Source organism: Camellia sinensis, chromosome 6, assembly GCF_055761805.1.
Source record: "Camellia sinensis isolate YWXY chromosome 6, ASM5576180v1, whole genome shotgun sequence".
NCBI lineage: Eukaryota > Viridiplantae > Streptophyta > Magnoliopsida > Ericales > Theaceae > Camellia > Camellia sinensis.
In genome coordinates, this window is record NC_138966.1 from 93,638,588 (window position 1) to 93,661,452 (window position 22,865).

The following is a 22,865-nucleotide window of genomic DNA, read 5'->3' on the forward strand; positions in this document are numbered from 1 at the left end:
GAATACGATCGTGCCTTTACTGAACTGGCGAGATATGCACCTCATATGGTTGACGACGAATACCGAAAAGCGAGAAAGTTCGAAAGTGGGTTACGTGGACCGATGCAAGACAGGGTCAACATGCTCAATATGCCGACATACGCTGGAGTACTGGACAAGGCCATCCTGGCTGAAGCTAATTTAAACCGATACCAGAGTTCAAGTGAGGGTCAGAGGAAGAGACAGAATTATGATAATCGCCGAGTTCCGTTCAATGCCAAGAAGAGAATGAGCACAGACAGTTCCAGCAACTCAAATCAGGAAGGTAACGCCAAGCCGATGTGCGCGAGTTGTGGAAAGCTACATTTCGGGGTTTGTCGTTGGGCAACAGGAGCTTGCTATGAGTGCGGCGAGATAGGTCATCGTGTGAAGGACTGCCCGAAGGCAGGGACTGACAATGGAAAGAGGAATGGAAGCACCTCGGGTTCTGCACAGAACAACAACGTCGGGAGAATACAGGCAAGGCAAGGCAGAGTTTTTGCATTGGTACCCGGAGACGCCCAGAATGCCGAGGCGGTAGTGTCAGGTACCCTTTCAATTTGTTCTCAAGATGCATACGTATTGATTGATTCGGGTTCTACGCATTCATTTGTGTCCACTATATTCGCCGAGAAGTTGAGTAGAGAATTAGAACCCCTTGATTACGTATTATCTGTGTCTACTCCATCTGGGAGAAATATGATTGTTACATCCATTTATAGGGCATGTATTGTTATGACTGAGAATGTAGAGTTGTTAGTTGATTTGATGCCATTAAGCATGACCCATTTCGATGTCATATTGGGAATGGATTGGTTAGTAGCGAACCATGCATCCATTAATTGTGTTACTAAGAGCGTCACATTGAAGACCCCAAGCCTAGCCGAGGTCATTTTCCAAGGTAAAGGAGTAGTACCCCCACCTTACTTCATCTCATCCATGAAGGCCTACAAGTTGATCCAAAAAGGATGTCAGGGTTATTTATGCAGTATACTAAGTGATTTGAATGGAAATGTTGAATTAGCCGACATACCCGTTGTTGAGGAATTCCCCGATGTCTTTCCGAATGAGTTGCCTGGCCACCTTGTCGATAGGGAAATAGAGTTTACCGTGGACATCCTGTCAGGAACACAACCCATCTCCAAAACACCCTATAGAATGGCCCCAGCCGAACTTAGAGAACTGAAATCGCAGTTACAAGAATTGTTGGACAAAGGATTTGTTAGGCCGAGCACTTCACCGTGGGGAGCACCCGTTCTATTTGTTAAGAAAAAGGATGGCACACTTCGTCTTTGCATTGACTACAGAGAACTTAATAAGGTGACCATTAAGAACAAGTACCCATTGCCTAGAATCGATGATTTGCTTGATCAACTACGAGGAGCACGAGTCTTTTCCAAGATTGACCTTAGGTCAGGCTACCACCAGTTGAAGGTTAAAGCCGAGGACATCGAGAAAACTGCTTTTCGGACAAGATATGGCCACTAGGAATTTTTGGTAATGCCCTTCGGAGTAACCAATGCCCCAGCAGCATTCATGGACTTGATGAACAGAGTCTTTAAGCCGTACCTAGATGAGTTTATCATTATTTTTATCGACGACATATTGATCTATTCCGGGAGTACGAGCGAGCACGAGAATCATCTGAGACTTGCCCTGCAGACCTTGAGAGATAAAAAGTTGTATGCCAAGTTAAGTAAATGCGAGTTTTGGCTTTCCAGCATTTCATTTCTAGGGCATGTGATTAATGAAGACGGTATATCAGTTGACCCCAGTAAGATTGAAGCCATTGTGAATTGGCCGACGCCGACCAACGTGTCCGAGGTTCGTAGTTTTCTGGGTTTGGCAGGTTATTACAGAAAGTTTGTGAATGATTTCTCGAAGATTGTAGTGCCATTGACACAACTAACTAAGAAGGGAGCAGCTTATGAATGGACCAATGAAAGAGAATCAGCTTTCCAGGAGCTGAAGACGAGGTTAGTTACAGCACCAGTTTTGGTACTACCATCGGCTAATGAGGAATTTCAGATTTTCAGTGATGCTTCACATAAGGGTTTGGGTTGCGTGTTAATGCAAGAAGGTAAAGTCATAGCGTACGCGTCTCATCAGTTGAAGCCCAATGAAAAGAATTATCCTACCCATGATCTGGAGCTAGCTGCCGTGGTTTTCGCTTTGAAGATATGGCGTCATTACTTGTATGGAACATCTTGCCAAGTTTTCACCGACCACAAGAGTCTGAAGTACCTGTTCACTCAGAAAGAGTTAAATATGAGGCAGAGAAGATGGCTCGAGCTACTGAAGGATTATGACATGCAGATTCAGTACCACCCAGGTAAGGCAAATTCCGTAGCCGACGCATTGAGCAGGAAGTTAGTTGGAAGTTTGGCGTGCCTGACAGCGGTTTCGGTGGAACCGACGATTATTGAGGAAGCGAAGACCAGACAGAAGGAGGATAAATTCCTCAAGAAGGTAATTGATGAATTCGTCACCAAGCCGAGGCCGGGATACACTATGGAGAATCAAGTGCTTAAGTTTGAAGGAAGATTGTGCGTGGCCGACGTACCAGAGTTAAAAAGGAAGATTTTGCAAGAGGCCCATAGTTCCAAGTTTGCCATTCATCCAGGGAGCACCAAGATGTATCAGGACGTAAAGCGGACCTTTTGGTGGCCAAACATGAAAAGAGAGATAGCCGAGTTCGTATTTCAGTGTCTGTGTTGTCAGCGAGTGAAGGCAGAGCACCAGAGACCGGCAGGACTTCTTCAACCCTTGTCAATTCCTGAGTGGAAATGGGAGCACATCTCCATGGATTTTGTAGTGGGTTTGCCGATGACGCAGAGAGGTATGGATTCCATTTGGGTTATAGTCGACAGGTTTACTAAGTCAGCTCACTTTTTGCCTGTCAAGACTACATTCAATGCCGACCGACTTGCCGAATTGTACATGAATGAGATCGTTAGGCTTCATGGTGTGCCGATGTCCATTGTGTCAGACCGAGATCCGAAGTTCGTTTCTAGATTTTGGCAGAGTTTACAAGAAGCCTTGGGAACAGAATTGAGATTTAGCACAGCCTTTCACCCCCAGACCGACAGGCAGACAGAAAGAACGATTCAGACACTCGAAGACATGCTCAGACTGTGCGTATTGGATTTCCAGGGAAGTTGGGAATCGCATTTGCCATTAGTAGAGTTCGCGTACAACAACAGTTATCAAGCCAGCATAGGCATGGCGCCGTATGAAGCTTTGTATGGAAGGGAGTGCAGATCGCCGATATGTTGGACTGAAGTAGGAGACAAAGCTCTAATTGGCCCCGAGTTGATTCAGGTGACAACTGAGAAGATCAAACTCATTCAGCAGAGGATTAAAACTGCACAGAGTCGACAGAAGTGTTATGCCGATCAAAGAAGGAGGGAGTTAGAATTTGAAATTGGGGATCATGTATTTTTGAAGGTCTCGCCGATGACAGGAGTTTCGAGATTTGGGAAGAAGGGTAAACTCGCACCCCAATATATTGGGCCGTTTGAAATTTTTGAGAAAGTTAACACCGTTGCTTACAGACTCGCTTTGCCGCCAGATTTGAGCCAAGTCCACAGCGTGTTCCATGTTTCAATGCTGAGAAAATATATCCGAGACCCACTGCATGTAATAGATTACTCCGGGGTTGTAGTTAACGAAGACCTGGGCTACGAAGAGAAGCCGATGAGAATTATCGACAGACAAGTGAGACAGCTGAGAAACAAGTCGATATCAATGGTGAAAATCGAATGGGAGAAGCATTATGGCGAGGAGGCCACATGGGAAAAGGAAGAGGAGATGAAAATCCGTTACCCGGAGTTATTCGTAGGACAAGGTAACTTAAGTTTGGGGACCAAACTTCTTTAAGGAGGGTAGACTGTAGGAACCCACATTTTATGTCCTCATCATGTTCATGAGCATCGGTATGATTATGACTTGTTTAGCTTGCATGTGTATGTCATGATTTGTTTCGCTTGAGCTAATGTGATCCATGCCTTGTTTTGAAGCCTCGTGATTTGTCTAAGTGTGGTATGCTTGTCTTGTTCCTTTCTTGATGAGAAACTTAGGTCACGCCTTGCCTGAGTTATGCTAGCCGATGTTATTCCAAGCCGAGGTCATCCTTAGTCTAGTAGTAGCATCTTGGAACCCCTTGTTGACCTCCGTTCTCGCCTTGACACATTAGCCGAGATGTTACCTTGCACCCAAGCGATCTCGTCCTGGAGTGGTACGACCTAGGCCGAGGTGTGGCGCATCTAGGCCAAGATGTGGCACAGCTCAGTCAAGTGTTGTCCTTCCTAGCCGAGGTCATTGTCTCCTTAGTTGCCGAAGTCCCTTGTTAGCCGATGTCACCCCTTGCCGGAGTTCCATTCCGTGTAGCTTGTTAGATACGCCTTGTTGTTAGCCGATGTCATTGCCCCGTCAGAGAGCCCATACCGCTTTACTTGTTGAACACCCTTCCACCATGCTTTGTCTGGTCTGTCAGCCACCTTTTCAGGTAGAACCCAACCAGTCGCCGCCACGTGTCTCAGCAGAGGGTTAACCCCAGAACCGGGTAAAGAAAACTATCATTTGGTATCATAACCTTGCCTTGTAGAGAGAGAAACTCTAGGAGGAAGAAGGAGTTTTAGAGTGAGGAAGTAGATCTTCAAGCTTGATTCCTAGAGATCGAACCGTTAGATCCGTGTTCTAAGGTTAGATTCTTGATCTGCTCATGATGTTCTCTATGTTCATGTTATTGCATTGCATGATCGGACATGATTTGTAAGCCATGCATCGTTTTGAAGTTCGATTTTAGAAAGAGAAAATGACATTCATGTGTTCTTCAAGAAAGTCTTGTTTTGATCCGAAAGCTTGCATAAAGAATCATGTTTTTGTGTTTATTTCCACAAGAATTCCAAGTACGGGTACCCAGGTCCATGTTTTCAAACTCATAGCACGAAAATCCCAGATTTGTGATGACAGATTATGATTGAGCATTCATATTTTTCATGTTTTCACACTCATGTTTTTCATGTTCATCAGCAGAGGGAAACCCAGAGTTTCCCGACCTCTTTTCCTTGCATGTGGCCCTCGGGAACACACCTCGGCGAGGAGGTGTGGAACCTCGGCCTGGACCTGGCTGGTGCCCAGCATGTTTTCCGAAACCATTTGTGTACATACGAAACTTGTTGAAGGTGCATTCAATAGGCTTTGCCATGTGTTTGTAGGACTTGGGCTTGTCTCGACCCCGACGTTTGAAGAAACTATGTGAGTGGTATTTTTAATAAAGCTATGTTACACTTGCTTTCATAAATCTCGTCTTGCCTTGTTTTGAAAAGTACTTGTTCTAGCATGAATGACTATCCCTACTTGTATATTAAACACTATCTTGTTTTGATGACATGTCTTGAAAGTCCTTAGCTGCAGGGGACTATAATGCAACTGCACTCTTGTCTTGAAAGTCCTTAGCTGCAGGGGACTATAATGCAACTGCACTCTTGTCTTGAAAGTCCTTAGCTGCAGGGGACTATAATGCAACTGCACTCTTGTCTTGAAAGTCCTTAGCTGCAGGGGACTATAATGCAACTGCACTCTTGTCTTGAAAGTCCTTAGCTGCAGGGGACTATAATGCAACTGCACTCTTGTCTTGAAAGTCCTTAGCTGCAGGGGACTATAATGCAACTGCACTCTTGTCTTGAAAGTCTTTAGTTGCAGGGGACTATAATGCAACTGCACTCTTGTCTTGAAAGTCCTTAGCTGCAGGGGACTATAATGCAACTGCACTCTTGTCTTGGAACTGTCATCACCCTCTTGTATTAAGTAGATGTAATAACATCCAAAGAACTTGAAAGGCCGGCAATGAACTTGATTTCCCTCTTGATTGTAAAGTATGCTATGTATTGTTTTGAAAGAAATCTTGGATATCAATCATGCAAAACCTTTATTTCTAATATCATTCACTGAGTATCCAAGCTCACCCTCTCTATATATATGTAGGTGATGAACAAGAAGGCATTGAGGCCTAGACGTGATGCCGATGTGTTTTTGGGTGCATTGCCAATATGTTTTGGATTAGCATTTTTGCACCATCTTGAAGATCATGCTTCTTGGCTTATTTTTCATTTGTACTTGTATATGTCGGCTTGAGAAGCCTTTTGGTCAAGATGTGTTTTGTATCTCATTTCCTTATTGTATTTAAGTTGTAAGACTTTATAAAGATGTATGTCATTTCATTGGACTTAAGCACGGCTCTCATGGACTATTTAGATTCAGTATATGTATATATATATTGCTTCCGCACTTGTAAGCCCCATATTTCATACTCTGATTGTGTGTGATTCTTGTAAGTCGGCCTTCGGTAATCTCGGATTACTGGCCATCACGGCACCAAACTACTAGGGGCGGTTTGGGGGCGTGACAAGTCTTGTGTCTGTTAAGAGGCTTGATGATCGTGGTTTTAAAGTCGTATTTGATTCCTAAAAATTGATAATCTCTAAGAAGGGATCCTTTGTTGGGAAGGGTTATGCTAAAGACAATATGTGTTCCATTGGTCTTAATAAAGACGATTCTATTTCTACTTATATGCTTGATTCACATGTTAATTCTGTTTGGCATTATAGATCAGGACATATTAGCAGCAATTTTATGACTCGCATGATTTCACATGGTTATGTTTCTAAAATTAGTCATGTTTTAACTACACAAAATTGTGAATGTTGTGCTCAAGAAAAAATTGTTAGAAACCTTTCAAATCTGTTAATAGATCTACTACTTTGTTAGAATTAATTCATAGTGATGATAATAAGGATATAATTACTAGAGGAGGAAAAAAATATTTCATAACTTTTATAGATGATTTTTCTAAATTTACTTATATTTATTTGTTAAGAACAAAAGATGAAACTTTTGAAAAATTTAAAATATTTAAAGTAGAAGTTGAAAATAAATTTAGAAAACAAATTCAAAGAATTAGATCCGATAGGGGTGGTGAATATCAACTTAATTGTAAAACACATGGAATAGTTAGAGAAGAAACAACCCCTCATTCTCCTCCGCAAAATGGTGTTGCGGAACGGAAAAATAGAACCTTGTTAGAAATGGTTAGTACAATGTTAATTCATTCAAAATTGCCTAATAGTTTTTGGGATGAGGCTTTATATACAGCTTGTTATATTTCTAATAGAATCATACATAAAATTAAAATTAAATCTCCTTATGAATTATGAAAAAATCATAAACTAAATATTAATTTCTTTTAAGATTTGGTGTTGCATTGCTTATGTTTTAGATGTTTTACATAAAAGGCCTAAGTTAGGAAGTAAAGCTCTAAAATCCGTTTTTATTGGATATTCTATGAATAGCAAAACTTCTAGATTTTTGAATTTAAATTCGAATAGTGTATTTGAAGCGACTCATGCAATTTATTATGACCATTTGACTATTAAAGAGGCTAATATCATGAAATGGAAAAAGAATTGTTAATTGAGTTAGACAATATGAATTCTTCTTTGAATGATTCACTTGTTGATAATGGGTTGCCTAATGTTAGTGATAATAATAAGGAAACTAAAATAATAAATAAATCTACTGAGTTACGAAGAAGTAAAAGACAAAAAATTAAAAAAGATTTCGGTCTTGGAATGTTTACTTATTTATTAGATCATAATCAAGATCCTGAAACATTTAATGAGGCTATGTCTTTGCATGATGCTAATTTATGGAAAATTGCTATGGAGGATGAAACTAAATCTATTCATGATATATAACAACACTTCGACTTTAACTAATCTTCCTCCTAATACAAAACCAATAGGATGTAAATGGGTGTTAAGAAAGAAACTTAAAGCTGATGGGAGTATAGATAAATATAAGGTAAGATTAGTTGCTAAAGGATATAGTCAAAAGGAAGGAATAGACTTTTTTTGAAATATTTTCTCCTGTTACGAAAATAACTTTCATAAGAATTATGTTTGTTATTACTTCTGTTTATAATCTTGAAGTACATCAAATGGACGTAAAACCTGCTTTTCTTAGTGGTACTTTGGAAGAAGAAATTTATGTTAATCAACCAGAAGGTTATGTTATTCAAGGTAAAGCAAATTTAGTTTGTAAATTAAATAAGTCTCTGTATGGTCTTAAACAAGCACCTATACAATGATATGAAAATTTTAATAAAGAAATTAAGAATCTTGGTTTAAAGTAGAAAGCTGTGTTTTCTTTAAAGTAACAGAAAATTATAAAGTTCTTATAACTCTTTATGTTGATAACTTATTAATTTTTGGTTCTAATATGGCTTTTATAAATGAGACCAAAAGTGTTTTGGCACAAACTTTTGACATTAAAGACTTGGGTCTTGTGAATGTTATTTTAGGTGTTAAAGTTATTAAAGAGAATAATGGATTTGTTTTGACTCAATCTCATTTTATAGAAAATATGTTAAGAAAGTTTAATTACTTGGATTGTAAACCTAATAAAACTCCTATTAATCCTAGCAATAAATTGGTGCCGCATATAGATGCTTCTGTTAATCAAGAAAAATATGCTCGTATTATAGGGAGTTTAATGTATGATATGAATTATATTAGACCAGATATTGCATGCACTGTAGGTATGTTAAGTAAGTTTACCTACTCTCCACCTACTTCACCCACTTAAACCTACTCCACTAAACCTAACCCACTACACCACTACCACCTCACATACTCCACTAAACCTAACCCACTACACCACTACCACCTCCACTTCACCTACTCCACACTCACCCTCTTCTATATATAGGAATCATGAATCATTGTAATAACAATATCAATCAATCAATAATACATAAATTATTACAATGATTCATGATTCCTATATATAGAAGAGGGTGAGTGTGTAGTAGGTAAGGAGTAGGTGAAGTGGAGGTGGTAGTGGTGTAGTGGGTTAGGTTTAGTGGAGTAGGTGAGGTGGTAGTGGTGTAGTGGGTTAGGTTTAGTGGAGTAGGTTTAAGTGGGTGAAGTAGGTGGAGAGTAGGTGGATTTTAACAGCCCCCCGCAAACTCAAGGGGGTTAGGAACTAACCAACTTGAGTTTGGAGAGAGTAACAAAACAAGAAAATACATAAAAATAAAAGAGGATAAGAGACACTGTATGGTCGTGTCAGACCATTGGTGAAGACACTGGATGGTGGTGTCATAACGTTGTAGAGGACACTGTATGGGGGTGTCATAACCATGTAGAGGACACTGTATGGTGGTGTCATAACGGTGTAGAGGACACTGGATGGCGGTGTCAGACCGATGTAGAAGACAGTTTATAGGGTCATGTCGGACCGTTGTAGCAGACACTGTGTGGTCGTGTCAGACCGATGTAGAAGACAGTTTATGGGGTCATGCCGGACCGATGTAGAAGACAGTTTACGGGGTCATGTCGGACCGTTGTAACAGACACTGTTGGGACAGTTGTTGTAACAGTTTACGGAGTCTTGCTGGACCCTTGTAGAAACTAACCGGAATCAATGTCGGGACAGTTTACAGAGTCTTGTCGGACCCTTGGAAGGAGCGAACCGGAATCAATGTCGGGACAGTTTACTAAGTCTTGTCGGACCCTTGAAGGAGCTAACCGGAATCAATGTCGGGACAGTTTACAGAGTCTTGTCGGACCCCTGAAGGAGCTAACCGGAATCAGTGTCGGGACAGTTTATAGAGTCTTGTCGGACCCTTAAAAAGTCGCACCCTCAAAAGGTGTGCCCAATCTTTCAAAAGGCGTGCCATCAAAAGGCGTGCCCAATCCATAAAAAGACGTGCCATCAAAAGGCGAGCCCAAGTCATAAAAAGGTGTGCCGGACATGATGGCGAGGCACGTGGGCGCCTTGGCTTGCGCGCCTGTTTTGTCGTCTGGTGGCAAGAGGCGCGCGATGCGCGTGGCTGCCTCGGCTATTTAACCAAGACGGAGGCTGAGGCCGAGGCAGAGGCAGAGACAAAAATCCTGCGAAAATCCTTTGAAAAACTCTTTCGTTTCTGAGAGAGACTTTGTAACACTCTGTTGTCTCTGTTTTCTGAGAGAGATTTCTGAGAGAGATACTCTGTAACACTCTGTTGTCCAGAAAATGGCTTCGTCTTCCCGTGGTCTGCTCACTCTCTTTCCAGACCTTAACGAGTCAACAAGAGAGATAACTGGTGCGGGGGCCAGTGAACCTCAACCAAGCGCCCCAGGGTTTGCTCCGTTGAACTTTCCTATGCGGTCTGTGGAGCAAAAAATGGCAGTGCAAACTGACATTGAAGCCAATCAGTATACTTTGAAGTCCTGTGTGGAGACGATGACGGCAGTCACAAACTTGTCGCATCGGCTGCAGAGTAGGACAAATGAGGTGCAGCATTTAAACGGCCAACTGGCTCTACTCCAGCGCATGTATAAGGATGCGCGAGCAGAGATAAGTGTGCTGAAGGCGGAAAACAAGGAGCTGAAGCGGAAGGCGACCGTGATGTTCCGATTTGGAGGTCCACCATATGCTGTAGTGGAGGAGCAGGGTGGAGTGAACGTGCTCGGTGGAGTGGGAAACACGGAGGCAACACCGTCAAGGACCGCCCAGGATGGAGGCAAGAAGAAGAGACCGGCGGCAGAGTAGAGAAGAAAAATTCCGCCTGTGGATGTGGTTGTTTGGGTTTTTTTTTTTTTTTTTTTTTGTGGGTGTAAAATGGTGATCGGGGTTGATCCCCGACATGAAGAAATGACAAGTGTGTGGAATGTTTGTGGTGTTATTTGGTGTTGTTGTTTTGTTTAAGAATAAAAAGAAAATAAAATAAAACAACGGAGAAAGAAAATAGATAAAAATATTTGGGGATGGGTCATATGAAAAACATCGGTGTGATTTTTTTTTTTTTTTGGGTGGAATATAAAAAATAATAATAAGATAATGGAAAAAGGGTGATACTCACTAACGAGTTGTAGAATAAGGAAATATTGATGGAAAAGGAAAATAAAATAAAATAAAATAAAATAAAAGTAGGGATAGGAAAAATATATTATAATAAAAAAATATAGATATATATATATATTAAAATAAAAGGAAAGTGTGAAATAACGTGGGCGGTGGATGTGGGATAGATGAGAAAAAGAGCGTGGGTTCATATCCCACAGCTGTCACCAACACAAACCTGCAACAAGAAGAATCTTTTGTTGCTTTTCTTATGCATCTTTTGTCTACACACTCTGAGTCTCACGAGATGGAGAGAGAGCCGTGGGTCTCCTTGGTTTGATGCCAGGAGAGTGTAAAAGAAATTGAGAGAGAGAGTAGAATAAATTGGTGAAGCTGTCGAAGGCCAAGCAACGAATATACGTATTTGGGTAAGCCTTCTTGCAATCATGGATTTCATTTGTGAAGAATCATTCCAACCAAACATTGGCAGCTTCCACAGTGTCCAGTACCTCCCATCATAGTATCCTGGCATTCTGCTGTGCTCTCTATGCACATGCCCAACCTTGTCGAATTCAAGGCATGGCACCCATCCCTTTTTGAGCATGTACTCGATCTCCTTCGCGATCGATTCATCCGAGAGAGGCGGGAGATACGACAGTGTCTCAAACTTCTTGTTATCAATTGGATTCCATGTCTTCATGCAGTGGGTTTTAGAGCCATTAGAGACAGTTTTTCTGGTCCATGCAACTGAATCTTTGACCGGGAAAAGCTTTGATGAGTTGGGTTTCAAGTCAACATAGCTTGATTCATCAACTGGAGCTGCGATGATTCCTGCAGACATGATCTCTTCAAGTGGGTTTTGAAGGCAAAAAACTTGGAGGAAGAGACAACAGAGGAGAGAAGAGCACTGGAAAATGAGCTGGGATGGTCCAGGAATCGGAGCTTCGGCCTCCGCTGAATTCAAGATCTGACTGACTTGAATCACAGAGATGTTATAAGGGCTGTCAAATTGAGTTGGGATGTGGTATTGCCCTTTGGCACCTCAATGGTATAGACTAGAGCATCGGAAAGGTGAGACCAAGGTGAAAGGAGAGGAGGTATGTGTTAGAGGTTTCAATTGGTTGAGGTCCGGCGGGCGGTTAAGGCAAGGTTGTCGCCCGCCAGAAGGTGAAGAGCACCAAGAGCTTAACCTTGCTCTGATACCATGTAATAATTTATGTATTATTGATTGATTGATATTGTTATTACAATGATTCATGATTCCTATATATAGAAGAGGGTGAGTGTGTAGTAGGTAAGAAGTAGGTGAAGTGGAGGTGGTAGTGGTGTAGTGGGTTAGGTTTAGTGGAGTAGGTGAGGTGGTAGTGGTGGTAGTGGTGTAGTGGGTTAGGTTTAGTGGAGTAGGTTTAAGTGGGTGAAGTAGGTGGAGAGTAGGTGGATTTTAACAGTTTACTAGTAATCCTAGTATTGAACAATGGAAGGAACTTAGTAAAGTTTTGAGATATTTAAAATATATTATGAATTACGGTTTACATTATTTTTGCACAAATCCTGTTCTTGAATGTTGTGGTGATACTAATTGGGCTTCTGAGAGAACTAATTCTAAATCGACTGGTGGATGGTTATTTACTATTGGTGGTGCTATAGTTTTTGGTCTTCTAAAAAACAATCATGTATTGCTTTGTCTTCTATAGAATCTAAATATATTGCTATGCCATTAGCAAGTAAAGATTTAATTTGGATGAAAATTTTTATAAGAAGTATTCCATTTATTGAAGTACCTAGAGGGCTTATTATTTTGTATTGTGACAGTCAAGCCGCAATTCACAATACTAAACATATGAGAATCTCAAATAATAGCAAATACATTGCTTTGAGATATAATTACATAAGAAAACTTGTGAAGAAAGGTAAAATATTACTTGAATATTTACCTATTGAACAAATGCTTGTGGATCCTCTTACAAAGCCACTTAGTGGTGAAAGGATCAATAAATTATGAGAGATATGGGACTATCACTGCTTACTTAAAAGATAGATTTTTTTATTATAGCCTACTCTAATTAGTTGATGTCTGTATAACTTAGATAATCACTATTATAGAGTTCAAAGGTTTTTAATTAAAATCTATAATATGAAATATAATGAGAGACTACATTTCAAGTGCATTTATAAACTTGTGAATAGTGGGGGTTAATGTTATTCCAAACAAAGTTTCATATCTAATTAATGCACTCTATATTCCACAATTAGAAGGTTCAATTTTTAAATCCTTAACATAACTCATAGCTTCAGTGGAATGATAGAGAGGTTGTGGAATGTTCTAGATGAGTTTGTTTTTGCAAGTATAGAAGTAAGGGCCGCTTTTGATGGATTATCGGTGTGGGTGCTGATTTCCGACCACACTGCCAATCAGGAACTCAGCTGGAGAGCACAGACAAAACATATTACGCCTGAACAACCTGTCACTGAAAGATAAGACTCCAGCAGTGGTTTATAGCGATCCCGGTTGTCCCTCTACTGTTCTGTTGTGTTCCGGACTCGGTTCCGTGAAGTTGGTAGTGGTGTCCATCTTGTTGCCATCCTTTAATTCCGCTTGATTGAGTTTTAGGATGTTTTGAGCAGGGTTGTTACAGGTTGGTTAGGCCTTGGTTTCAATTCCTTGTTGTTCAGTTTTTAGGCGATCCGCTCGAGCGGGTCTTCTTGCGCTCGAGTGGGGATTGCACACCTCCAGAATTTCGTGTATCTGCAAAACTTCTGTAGATGCGATTTTTACGCTCGAGTGGGTTTGTTTACGCTCGAGCGGTAGCGCTCGAGCGGGTTTGGTGGCGCTCGAGCGGGTAGTACCTTCTGGGTATAAGTTCTGGGAGAGGGAAATCTACGCTCGAGCGGACTAGTTTTCGCGCTCGAGCGGAAGTGTTTTATTCTTGTGTCTTGGAGCTCAAGCGGGCCTTGTTGCGCTCGAGTGTGTTCAGATTTTTGTTTTTGGCGCTCGAGCGTTGTGTTCTCCACTCGAGCGGGTCATTCGTATATGAGTTATCCGCTGGGTGATTTTAAATCACTTTTTTCTTTTCTTTCTCTCTCCTACTTTTTCTAAAAACCATTTTTGAGAGTCTCTCTCTCTAGAAGCTCCATTCTCTCTAGGATTTGATCTAGTTAGAGTGTCCTCCTTCTCTTCGGCCTTTGTAAAAGTTGTGTTGATCGTCGAGGACGTCGTTTTGATTTGAAAATCTTGGTCTTTGGAGCACTTTGGTTTTGGTCTCTTCTCCATCCGAGCTCTAATTTCGAGGTAGGGATAACCTACTCCTTACTATGGACTTTGTCTTTAAATTTTAGTATTTTGAGATGCTGGGGTTGGTTTGGTAATTTTGTGATAGTTGAGGGCTTTTGTGTAAATTTACAAAAGTTGGGGTTTTAGCTATATAAAACCTAGATGCATGTTTGGCATGGAAAAGTGAAATTAATGTTAAACATTAATGAAAATGGAACCTAAGGGTTGTAATGTTAATTATGGAATATGCCCTAATTACATTGGTTAATTAATTTGCATAATTAATGATGAGGAATGAGAAATGGATTTGGAAATGTGTGGGATTAAAGGGTGTAGTCGGATTATTTATCGCTCACCTATTTGGAATGTTGATTATATATCCATTGTTGCATTTATTTTCTGTATAGAAATAACTGCTTTGGGCTATCGGTAGAGGATAGTCTTGATTGTTGTAGACAATGCATGATGATTAGGCAAACTAAAACTAATCATTGGAATGTGTCATTGAGTATGACGGTTGAAAGAATACATTAAATTTATGTGTTGTGTGATGATGTGTATGATTATTGTTTATATGCATTGTGTCGTGTTGGAGGAGATAGGGGATGTACTCCACGGTTTAGGGGAAGATAGGGGATGGACCTCTAAACCGGATGTTGTTGGGAGGAGATATGGGATGGACTCCATAGATAGAGCTCATATGCTTATCTATTAATGTGTTGACAGAACTCATATGCTTGTCTTTGGAAGTGTGATAGTGCTCTTATGCATATCTATGGAAGTAATGATATAGCTTGTATGCTTATCTGTTGGTGTGTGATATAGCTAGTATGCTTATCTATTATGAAATGGGATAGTGCTTAATATGAGTTATTGCCTCATATGAGTTGTTTGGCCAGGTTCTGAGCCATGGTTATAAATTGAGAATTGAACAGAATTGGAAAATGGATTGTATCATGGACTTGTATGTCATGAAACTGTAAAGTGTGATAAGGGAAAACACCAGTGTTGGCCATCTATCAATTGCTAATCTTTTAGTCATTGTTCATATTTGGTTTAGTGTACTTCTACTGGGCTGTGGCTCACCCTATATGGGAATATCATTTTCAGGTACAGGTAGCATGCCACCTCCAAGGACGTAGCTTGGGAGGCTAGAGGCGGGCGGACTTTTGTTGTTTTATTTCTTTGATGTATTACATGTATACTCAAGCCAAGGGCTTAATGTGTAAATGAGTTAGTACTCTTTTGTTGTAACCAAGTGTTAACTTGGAAAGCTGTAAGCCTTTAGGGCATTTGCTTTTGTTGTTAACATGTAATACTTTTGGTAATGGAACTCTGATGAATAGAAGAAAGTGGAGCTTTTATATATCAATGCATGTCTATATTGATGGGTTTAATGTTATTATTTTGAGGGCGTTACAGGTTCGTCCACTCGGGGGTACTCCGACGATCAAGTCAGTACTCAGTTATCTCTCAAAGATAGCAAATAATACTTAACTCACAAGCTAGAATACAAAAAACGTACCTTAGACCCACGAGGGTGCCTTACTTTTATAGCCAGCACTAACTTGATCCCTATAGAAGCCTAGCTTCAGTGGACTCTAGTTCAATACTTATCTAGGACTCTCAAATAGATAGAGATAAACTTCCTAAGAGCTCTATCTTTATCCAGACTGAGATCCTTCCCTATTCTAGGACTCTTGTCCCTTATCCAATCATCTCGGATTCAGGTATCTCCGCATATAATCTCAGTCTAGCCGAGATCACCTTGGCGCCATGACCAAGACACGCGGCACCTCGGCTGACACTTCGGTGTCACTTTGTCCACGTGTTGTTATTCACAAAATATGTCCCCACAACTGCCCCCTAGGTTCTATTACCTCAGCATCCTAAGGTGATGGAACCTATATCGTTTGTCCATACAGCACGTCGGCTAAGACTTACTCTTTCCTTCATGACCGAGATCATTACACGTCGGCTTCATATAACCAAGACTCTGCAATCTACTTTATCAATGACTAAGAACCATGAACCGAGTTCTTCAAGTTCCTTAACCGAGATTGTCCTTCTAGATGAGGTTCTCGCTCCATTAAATCAAGAACTCCAAGAGTTTTATCTGCCCATGAGCCGTTACGTACAGTTTTCTCAACCATTTTCGCCACGCGTCCTTCTCTTATTGATTCGTACCTAATACGTGCTATCAGGTCGCGTCACTTCTGTGCGTGCTGCTTGACAGACACGTCGTCCAAGGCACATTTATTGTGGTTTGCCGCCTTTTAGTTTTTAATCAAAACATCCCATTCTCTCTCCGTCTTTTCACCTTTGCATCCTTTGTTTTCCCTCTCTGTTCAAGTTTCTCTTTCTCTAAACAAATCCTCTACCTCCATTGTCATTGAGCTCTCTGCAACTATACTCCGTTCATCTCCTCCGGCAAAACTTTCTCCATTCTGCTCCACTTATTTCCACCGTCTGATTTCGGCGAACCTTAACCTCAGATCCAACTGGTGAGTTCTTCATTTCTTTTCATTTTTCAGTTTCAATTTTCGACGGCTTGAATATATTTCCATCTATACCATTTGTTCATTCTATTGCCATTGGATTCGCTTTCATAGTTATATTGTGTTTCCCTATTTTCTTCGATTTTGAATTGATTCCCTGTTCTTGAATCTTAAATCTTGTACCTGTATAGTCTTTTATGAAAGATGCCAATCATGTGCTTTTGCTGTGACTTTTGCATACTGTTCTGAGTTTTTGCACATCTGCACACACTCACTCAGTGTTCTTGAATTTCTTGAGTCTGAATCATGTTTTTTTTTCTGTTTCTCTTCCTTTATTTCCAGATTCTTGCCTCTGATTCCTGTATTTACATAGATTTAGGTTTGGGATTTGATCTAGCACTCTGTTCTTTAGGAAAACTGAACCAAAACCTCCTTAGATTTTCAAAAACCTTTACTCCAGTGCTCTCTAGGGTTTAGCTGAGATATTTTGCCACTTTTTAAACCTCTTACCAAAAAACCTGAAATTGGACCCACTTTGGCTGAGATAATAGGCATGTTCATGTGGAGAGTCGACGCCCCTTCTAAGCTAGAGTACTTTAGGTAGGAGTTTTCTATCTCAGCCGATATTCAAATCCGGTTGGTTGGAGAGAATGACTCTATTATGCCTGGGAAGGACTACATGCCCTTTCCCGTAGTCTCCATTATTGAAGGAGGAGTCAGGTTCCCCCATAACACCCTTTTTAGGGAGGTCCTCCACTATTACAAACTGAACCCCATGCAACTAGCTGTAAACTTTTTTAGGATCATAAACGGAATCGCCGAGTTGGAATGTCAACAAAATGCTAGGATCTCCCTATCCGATATCCAATACAGCTACACGATGTACAGCCTTAAAACCAAAACTGGCTATACATACTACCTCAAGCCGAGATCCACCCAATACAAGTTGATAACTGACATTCCAGACTTAAATAAAAGTGCAATGGATGACTACCTGGTTGTCTCGGGCAATTGGGAGTTCGCGGCAGACGACGAACTCCACATCTTCCCATTGCGCCACGAGGTTTTTAGGGATGATAAAGGTAAGGACTTAGTTTCCCTCCCTAGAGTCCCTCCTCCTATTTCTCTCTTAATTATTTTTCCGTTACTTTGTTTCTAAAGTATGATCTCTTTTTGCAGCTCTCCTCCAACCAAAAAAAGACTTTCGTCGATATTATATGTCGAGCAAAGACTTGGTTCGCCTTCTCAGCCTGTCATTCAAGCTTCGCAAGGCTTCAGTCCTCCTCAACTGCATCCTAACATACTGGAGTCCTCTCCTCGACGTTCCTCGAAAGAGCAAATCTCCGCCTTCTGCAACAACTCCCCTTGCCACTTCATCACCAAGGCTTGATCAAGCCTCAACTTCTGATCCAGCGGAGCATCCATCAACATCCGCTCTCCAACTGATTCCTCCAGCCCAGCGCCAATGCCAACGCCGAGCTCCACTCCCTGCTCCGACAGGCAGAACTCGTAGCTGAAAATGCCAAAGTATTGAGGCGTCGGCTTATTTACCAGCAATCCATTTTGGTACTAAAGTCACTATTGCCGTCACTGCCGACAAGATGGCATGCAACAAGGCTGTTGTTGAAGACCTCTTGGCCTACATACCTGGCGTTGTGACAGTTCAGTCATCCCCCTCACAATCCCAACCAAAGGCCAAGCCAAAGAGGGTAAAGAAGGCCAAAGCCAAGGCAACAGTGACTTGGATCGACTCTGAGGACACTTTGCTGATCTCTAAACTAGCCGAGGCTGAGAAAAGCGCCTCCGCTACCAAGATGAGGCATGCTGACCTCTGCTAGCTGGCGGCAGCGCGTTGGACAGTGTTGAAGTCGGCGCCGCCATCTCCACTGCCATTCTCTCGCCATCTGACATCAACCGAATGACTGAGCTAACAGAGTATGAAAACTATGCTTTGATGATGCATCATTGCGTCTTGGTAAGTCTTTTACCTTGTCTTCTAAAGTCTTTCAACACTTAGCCAAATTTTTACTAATTTGCTTTCTTTTCTTGCAGGCCATCCAGTAGGGTCACTCTTTCGCAGTCAAGGCAGAGGACTGTAAGAAAGAACTAACCGAAAAGACTAAGAAGGTAGCCAAACTTCTCTCTTTGCTTACCAAAGCTAAGGCTCGCATCCGAGGCCTACTTGATCAGGCCAAGGCAACTGAGCTAGCTTTGAAAATAGCTGAGGACCGCGCCGAGGCTGCAGAAAATGTTGCTGAGGTCGCTCAAGCCAAGGCGAAAGAGAAAGAAGCCCAGGCCCAGACCGAGCTCCAAACAGCACTGTCTACAAAGGTAGCCAAAATCAAGGAGGCGAACGAGAAAGCCTATGTCGAGGGGGGCAACCGACGTTTGCGAGGAATATAAAAAGCAAGTCAAACAGACATGCAACAAGGGTTACACCTTTGGTTGGATGGCTGCTCTGAAAGAACTGGCTGTCCCCGAGGACTCACCCCTTCAAGATGAAGGCTGACTTGTAGTGCCATTTCCCCTTACTCCAAGCCAATCTAAGGGTAAGGCTGAGGGGGGGAAAGAAAGAGAAGAAGAAGAAGAAGCTGAGATAGGAGCTGGCACTGAGGGTTCTGCTGGGGCCAAGTCCCCAACTCTGAATGAGCAAGTCCTGGACTTGACTCAGGATGATGAGGACGAGGTCTCCAAGAGTGCCTCACCCAAAAGAGCTGTCTCAGAGGCTGAGGTACATACAGCCGAAAAGAGACTCGACAAAACTCTTCAGGAGATTGATGCTGAGATCAAAGCTGAGACGACTGCCGAAAAGCTTTCCCAACTGTCTGCTGAGGACGACACTCAACCAACTGCCGATACAGAATAGCTTATTTAGAATCTTTTCTCTATTTTGATATTTTTTACTTTTTCCACTGTAGTCTCTGTAACTTTGTTAGACAATGTTTAAATTCCAGTCCGGCCGATGTGCCTTTTGTATTTGGACAAGTTGTCTTTTGAATGCAAGCCTCCTCATTTCTTTTAAGTATTGAATGTCTTCTTTTCTCTTATGTATGTTTTCCACTTTCATACTTAGAATGATTTTGCATGTCTTCAAAGTATACCTTTAACTATATAATCTCCTCGGAGTAATATACCTCAGATATATAGTTTGATTGTTTATCTCAGCCTCGGCTTAACATTTAAAAATATTTTGAAATATTTTTACAAGTGTTGTTTCTTCAAACTTGCCACTTTACTCTTACTTACTGTCTTCTATCCTTCCCAAGTTTGGCAACTTGGTCATATCCGCGAGTACGTATGTCGGGTACTTCTTTCAATATTACCTCGGCTTAACTTCAACTTGTAAATTTTTCTGAAATTTCAATAAGTGTTAAGCCAATTCTTACCCTGCAAATGTTTCCAAAATTTTTGACAAGTCCAAAGCACTTTAAAGTTCATTCATCACTCTCTAACTCTCTGCCCCCTAATGTGAACCTAAGTTTTACTTACGTTCACATTAAGCACGTATTACCTTTCGCCGAAGTCAGATTCAAACAAGGACGAGCCGAGGTTCTCAACCTCGGTTTCTCTGTTAATCTAACTGAAATGTGCTTAGTTCCATTCAAAGTTTAATTTTGCCAACATAGCAATTCTAATTTCAATTCAACTTAGTTCAACTCTATTATATGCAAGTATAATTCAACTCTGCCATATAATAAGTCTAAGTTACTCGTCATGTTTCGATCAGAAACATCGCCAACTTAGTTCAACTTTATTATATGCAAGTATAATTCAACTCTGCCATATAATAAGTCTAAGTTACTCGTCATGTTTCAATCAGAAACATCGCTAACTTAGTTCAACTCTATTATATGCAAGTATAATTCAACTCTACCATATAATAAGTCTAAGTTACTCGTCATGTTTCAATCAGAAACATCGCCAAAGGACTGGTCAGTCCTATCACACAAATTTCACATTCTTTAAAAAATTAGGCTAAAAATTTTATTACTATCTCGGCTAAGAAAATTATGACATAAATTTCGAAAAACAAAAAAGTCTAATGATAGAAAAACTTTAAGTTGCAAGTGTTCCAGGGTCTTAGCAACTCTTTACCTTCACTGTCTTTAAGCCGATATGCCCTATTGCTGGCTACCGAGATGATTCTATAAGGTCCCTCCCAATTTGGGCCCAGCTTGCCCTCTCTAGGATCCTTCTTGTTGCCGACCACTTTTCTTAGCACCAAGTCCCCAACTTTGAACTCTCTTAGGTTAACCTTCTTATTATAAGCCCTAGTAAGTTGTTGCTGGTATGCCCCCAGCTGAATTGTTGTTTTTTCTCTTTTCTCCTCAAGTAGGTCTAGATCTCGGGCTAGGAATGTCTCGTTAGTTCCATTCTCTACTCCTTGAGTTCTGATCCCTGGGATGCCGACTTCCAGTGGGATGACTGCTTCTGTGCCATAAGCTACAGCAAATGGGGATTCCCCAGTTGATCTTCTCGGCGTAGTCCGATATGCCCAGAGTACATTGGGCAACTCTTCTACCCATTTTCCCTTTGTTGCTTCCAACCTCTTCTTGATCCCATCCAAGATACTCTTGTTGGATGCTTCTGCTTAACCATTACTCTGAGGGAAACTTGGAGTGGAATAATAGTTCTTGATTTTGTACTTTGCACAAAAGTTTTTGATTAGCTTACTATCAAATTGTGTACCATTGTCTGCTATTATTGCCCTTGAGATCCTAAACCTGGTAATGATGTTCTTCCAGATGAAGTTCTTCCAGATGAAGTTCTTTACATCAATATCTCGAATCTTTGCAAGGGGTTCAGCTTCCACCCACTTTGTGAAATAGTCAGTTGTTACCAGCAGGAACTTTCTTTGTCAAATTGCTTGGGGTAATTATTCAACAAGATCCATGCCCCACTGGGAAAATGGCCAAGGGCTGGACACTGGGTTCAAATCTGCTGCTGCTTGATGTATCAAAAGTGTGAACCTCTGACACTTCTCGCACTTTTTGACATAAGCTTCAGCATCCTTCTACATGTAGGGCCACCAGTATCCCTAAGTAATGGCCCTATGTGCAAGTGATCTGCCCCCAGCGTGGCTTCCACATACTCCGTCGTGTATTTCATACAAGAAGTCTTCAACTTGTGAAGGATGCACACATTTCAAAAGGGGACCAGTAAAAGACCTTCCGTAGAGATGTCCTTCTGCTGTCAAACTAAACCTAGCCGACTTTAGTCTGGTCTTGTGTGCTTCTTTACGATCATCTGGCAGCTTCCCATCTCTAAGGAATATTACTATTGCACTCATCCAACTTGGTCCCATCTCTACACACATTGCTTCGTACTCTGTGATCAGCGGTTCCACACTTGGGCTTGACAAATAATCAACCATTATTATCATTGCCTCCCCCGATTTCATTGCACTAGCCAGGTTAGCCAAGGCATCGGCATGGTTGTTATTATCTCGGCTAACATGCTATAGTCGGTAGTCTTGAAACAAGGCTAGTAATCTAACAACCTCTTTGACATAGGCTATCATTCTTTCATCTCGGGCTACATACTCACCCGTTGCCTTGTTCGCAGTAAGCTGGGAATCATAGAAGGCCACCACCTTGTCGGCTTCCATTGTTGCTGCCAACTTTAATCCTGCGATAAGTGTTTCATATTCTATTTCATTGTTTGAGGCTTTAAACCCTAGTCGAATAGATTGTTCTAGCATCCACCCATCTAGCGATACTAGCACTACTCTTACCCCTACTCCTTGACGGTTTGAACTCCCGTCAACAAACAGGCAGAAGGAGTTGCCGATGTAAATGTCGCAGGGCGTGAGTCTCTTTTCTTTCTTCTGCTCTGCTGTGGGATTTTTCATTCCCAGCTGGGTCTCTTTTTGTTCTCCTGGACATCCTAAGCCGCGGTTTACCGAAGCCCGACGTGGGATGGCACCAGGTGTGAACTTGGCTACGAAGTCAGCCAGAACCTAGCCTTTGATTGTTGTTTTGGGTCTGAACTCTAAATCGTATTGACCCAATACCACTGCCCATATAGCCACCCTGCCTGTTAGATCTCCTTACTGTAGCAGGGACTTCAAAGGGTGCTCAGTCAATACCACAATCTTATGGGCTTGGAAATAATGATTTAACTTCTTAGAGGCCATCATTAAGGCCAATGTTAATTTCTCCAGGGCTAAATACCTGGTCTCTACACCCGCT